This window comes from Salvelinus namaycush, chromosome 16 (genome assembly GCF_016432855.1).
Source record: "Salvelinus namaycush isolate Seneca chromosome 16, SaNama_1.0, whole genome shotgun sequence".
Lineage (NCBI taxonomy): Eukaryota > Metazoa > Chordata > Actinopteri > Salmoniformes > Salmonidae > Salvelinus > Salvelinus namaycush.
The window spans coordinates 9,094,504-9,100,259 of NC_052322.1; positions in this window are offsets into that span (position 1 = coordinate 9,094,504).

Genomic DNA, 5,756 nt, shown 5'->3' on the forward strand with positions numbered 1-5,756 from the left:
TCTACTTGTTTTAACGGAATAGCCTGAAAAAAAAATTCAGATCAGATTTACGAGGCATAGGCCTACAATGCAGCATAGGCATAGCTTATAGTCCTAGTGTTTTTATGTTGTAAATAAAAAAAATGTAATGTATTAATTTGGGGTCACAGTGCGGACCGAACCGAGGTCCCTGTACCGAACGGTTTATTACAAATACATGTACTGTTACACCCTTGCTGTGTATGGTGATGTTATATTGCAGAGTCTACCTTTTTAACATGTGATTAAACATGATGATGAGGCCAGTGCAGCTTTTCTATAAAGGGTAAAGATGGATGTAAAGTGAATCAATTATGACAAACCATGATGGCACATACAGTGCCTTCAGAAAGTATTCACACCTCTTGACTTTTTCCATACTTTGTTGTGTTACAGCCTGAAATGTCTTGAGTCAATAACTATTCAACACAATAATAGTGTTTATCATGATTTTTTTTTGAATGGCTACCTCATCTCTGTACCCCACAGATACAATTATCTGTAAGGTCCCTCAGTCGAGCAGTGAATTTCAAACACAGATTCAACCACAAAGTCAGGGAGGTTTTCCAAAGCCTTGCAAAGAAGGGCACCTATTGGTAGATGGGTAAAAAGCAGACGTTGAATATCCCTTTAAGCATGGTGAAGTTATTAATTACACTTTGGACACCCAGTCACTCACTACAAAGATTCAGGCGTCTTTCCTATCTCAGTTGTCGGAGAGGAAGGAAACCGCTCAGGGATTTCACCATGAGGCCAATGGTGACTTTAAAACCGTTGCAGAGTGTAATGGATCTGACAGGAGATCTGAGGGATCATAAACATTGTAGTTACTCCACTATACTAACCTAAATGACAGAGTGAAAAGAAGGAAACCTGTACAGAACAAGGCACTTAAGTAAAACTGCAAAAAATGTGGCAAAGAAGTTAACTTTTTGTCCTGAAATACAAAGTGTTATGTTTTATGCAAATCCAACACAACACATCACTGAGTACCACTCTTCATAGTGGAGGCTGCATTATGTTATGGGTATGCTTGTCATCGGCAAAGCCAATGGGGTAAAAAAAACAAAAGAGCTAAGCACAGGCAAAATCTACTGCAAGACTTGAAAAGGGCTGTCTAGCAATTATCAACAACCTGCTTGACAGAGCATAAAGAATTTAAAAAAAGAATAATGTGCAAATATTGTAAAACCAGGTGTGCACAGCTCAGAGACTTACTGAGAAAGACTCACTGCTGTAATCCCTGCCAATGCTGATTCTAACATGTATTGACTATGGGGTGTGAATACTTATGTAAATTAGGTTTTTGTACTTCATTTGCAAAAATGTATAAAAACTTTAACTTTGTCAGTATGGGGTATTGTGTCTGAGGGGGAAAAAATATTGAATCAATTTTGAATTCAGGCTGTAACACAACAAAATGTGGAATAAGTTCAGGGGTCTGAATACTTTCCACATTTTGTTACGTTACAGCCTTATTCTAAAATGGATCTAAAAAAGAAAATCCTCACAATACCCCATACATTTTTTAAATATTTTTATTTATTTAAGAAACCGATACCTTATTTATAGAAGTATTCCAAAACTTTGGTATGAGATCACAAGTGAGTCATTATGGGGTATTGTGTGTAGATTGAGGAAAAATAATTTTTCATCCATTTTAAAATAAGGCTGTAACGTAACAAAATGTGGGAAAAGTCAAGGGGTCTGAATACTTTCCGAATGGACTGTACACACTAAGCATTCCATGTTATGTTTGTCATGTTTTTTGCTCTGTTTTATTTAAGAGTTTATTTTTATTAAATGTTATTTGTATGATTTGCTTCATGTACTATAAATGGATGAAATGATATGTCGTTACATTTGGTCTAGAACAAAATAAATAGTTGTTACTTTGGGGGGGAAGGTATTTATTGTTTGTAGCATTGCCATAGCGAAGGTTGCAAAATGTAAGGGTATCTTTCCCAAAATTCCCTGGTTTCAGGAATCGTCCAACCAGGATTTCTGGAAAATGTTGGAATTTTGGGTAAGTTAACATCCACACTAAATGTGTCTCTGCAAATGACATGGATCAGATTAAGTTGTATGAAAAATGGACAAGTGGTAAATGTGCTATGCTTAGCCATTGTCAGGACCAGAGGGACCTTTCCCCCCCCCCCCCCTCCAAATAACATTATGGACACACCAGTGTTTAGTAAATCTGCTGTGGAGGTTTAGGCACTGCTCTGAGCTTGGTGATACGTTTGTGGAAGCTTGACATCCCGTATGTAGGAAAGCAAGCCCATGGCAAACAACATAGGTCCCTGGGAAAGAGAAAGCAGAAACCTCTGTCTTGTGCCTTGACATTACTCTTCAAAATAAAGATCCCTTTGTTTTGTAAATCATTCAGACGTATCCATCCTATTTTTTAAATTATAATTATCACTTAAAAATGTTTTAGAAGATATAATACAAAAGTGTTGTTATTTTCACTTATTCTATACATACAATATATTCTCATATTGTCTGACTTTCCAATGCTTGAGTAGTCCAGAATGACTTAAGACTCCCTGTTGCCTGGTACTAAAATGAGGGCATGCATGATCAGGCTGGCTGTGTACGGCAGTAAGGTGTCCTGATGTGCCGGATACGGGGGCATTCCACGAGGTCCAGGTCCGAGTTTTCCACATTTGACTGGCTCTGGGAACCTATCCCACACTTATAAACTACCAATCTGGCCAATCTTCCCCCACAGTGGAAAAATCCATTGGCCATCAGACCTGTGCTTATCACTGGGATCACAGTCACTGACAAGCCCTGGAATCCATCTGGAGTTCCATGCGGCGCCACTTAAAGTTTTCAAGCGATGGTGACACACTGTTAAGAGAAAAGTCGCTAGGCGCATCATTTGTGTTTAATTAGTTCCTGCACAGCTCAGCTATAGCACCTTCTCTCAATGGTCGCTGCCATCTTTGGTAATACATTGTATGCAGCATTTAAAAAAATATATTTATGAATTAATCACATTCTTTATGTCAGGGTGAGAGGATATTTTTGTCTTCCTGTACCGAAGTGGCTGTTATACAGATTTTTACTATTTCCTGGTGTTGTCTCATATTGTAGCCACCTCAGTGCTTTCTCGAACGATCATTGTAGGCTATAGGGATACTCAACTAGATTCAGCCGCGATACCTTTTTGTCTTGAGAAGATGGTCAGGGGGCCGGAACATAATTACAAATCATTTGTAGACTGCAAATTGACCGCAAGAAACCCAAACAGATATAATATTTGACTAAAACATAACAATTATTCTGGCCTTCTCCAACTATTTGAACAGCATGTTAGCCTGTCCACTTTGTTCTGATGTTGAAATCAAGTGGTCTACCTTATTTCTCAGAATCAAAACGAGTTGACAATTCTTTATATATAATTGTGTTTGTGCTTATTGCACATTTATAAAACAGACTAGACGGCTAGTATAACAATCTTTGCAGGGCCGGTCCTGGCAGTTCTGCCGCCCTAGTTGCGACAAAAAAAATGCCATGTGGTAGGACAACTGTTTGTAAAACAGGCGGTTGTATTGGCTTTATTAGTTCTGATTCCTGTGACCGATCAATTTGTCTATTTAAGCTCTGAATATCAGCTACCCAACTTTATCAGGAGGAGTTATCCTGACCCCATTTGCAATGTGTTTACACAGCGGGAATACAGAACTATTTTATTTTTTCGCTATGATCAGCTCGTCAAAAAATGTACTTATAGAAACTTGAAACCACTGATCATGACAATTTAGCCCATGGGATAAAACTCCTGAACAGCAGTTGTGAGTAGCCTGATTGTCCATTCCATATTGTCAACTTTACTTTGACCTGCCTTGTTTTTAGGATATGTTGTTAACATGTCAGTGCATTTTTTTATTTGATTGTGTGCCATTTAGGTTAGGCTATTTGATCGAAGAAACCTGAATGATGTAAAAAGTCTTTCTCATTACATTGTCATATATTTTATCTCCAGCCTGTATGCTACAGAAAAGGCCACATTATCTTTCTACCATATCTGCTACATGATTTGTTAGATAATTTTTGGGGGATGGAATGTTGGTGGAGTACCGCAGCGATGCGGCTGTCCAACTGCACCCTGGATGCTGGGAATGGAAGTTAGATATTTTGCGGCCCTGCCTTTGACAAAGTGGACACTGCTTATCACAGGGTGGCATCAGCGCTCACCTAAACAGTGGCGTGTATTCATGGATGCCAAGGGAAGCCAGACTTCCTCCAAAAATGTATAATTTTCCTTCAATTTGCAGGAGGCTGAATATATCTCACAGGAAAAAGCATCCGAGCGAGCGAAACAGCGCCCCTCTGTCTCTCTATGTGTAAACCATCTATTTGATGCTGTCTGGTCCAAACGAGTATGACATTGTAGCCGCCCGTAGCATTGAAGGCAAGGGAAGCCAGCGAGCATCTGGCCTCCCTTGAAGAAAAAAAGTATAAAACATTTGCCAATCAGTGTTGAGCTCAACCATGAATGGTCCTGCGCACCAAAAAAGTGTCAAGGGAAGCCAGCTTGGATTTTGGCGTCACTCCTATCAAATCCCAATGAGAGCATACGTCATTGACAGAAAAACTTGAACTGTTGCATCTTGTTGTGTTGTTGTCCTCCAGTGGCTAGCTAGCTAGCTAGCAAAATGGTCCCTTTCATAAATTAGCCATGATTGGAGATAGGGGTTTTACTTAATTCTCCATACTGGCCAATGATTATAACAGCGATTCTGACCCAACCATTAATACATACATTGTTGTGATGCAAAAATTCTAGCTAAATGCTTGGCGCATAGAATTAAAAAAGGTATTGTCAGATATTATCCATCCTAATCAGACATTTTTTTTTTTACATGGACGATACATTGGAGAATATAAGACAAGTACTGGAAACAATAGAATACTATGAAATATCGGGGAAACCAGGCCTGGTTTTCATAGCTGATTTTAAAAAGGCTTATGATCAAGTACGACTGGAGTTTATATATAAATGCTTAGAATATTTCAATTTTGGAGAATCTCTTATAAAATGGGTTAAAGTTATATATATATATATATATATATATATATATCCCATAGGTGTAAAATAGTAAATAATGGCTACATCTCAGAAGATGTTAAACTGTCATGAGGAGTAAAACAAGGTTATCCACTATCGGCATATCTATTTATTATTGCCATCGAAATGTTAGCTGTTAAAATTAGATCCAACAATAATATTAAGGGATTAGAAATCCGTGGCTTAAAAACAAAGGTGTCATTGTACACCGATGATTCATGTTTTATTTTAAAACCACAATTAGAATCCCTCCACACCCTCATAGAGGATCTAGATACTTTTGCTAACCTCTCTGGATTAAAACCAAATTATGATAAGTATTGATACGTATTGGATCACTAAAAAATGCAACTTACATTACCGTGTAGTTTACCAATAAAATAGTCTGACGGAGATGTGAACATACTCGGTATACATATCCCAAAAGAAAGAAATGATCTCACTCCAATACATTTTAATAGAAAGTTAGCAAAAATAGATAAGATCTTGCTACCATGGAAAGGAAAATACTTATTTGTGGAAAAATCACCCTGATTAACTATTTGCTTATGGTTTTACCTACACCTAGTGACCTGCTTTTTAAATTATATGAACAAAAAATATTACATTTTATTTGGAATGGCAAGCCAGACAAAATTAAAAGGGCCTATTTATATAA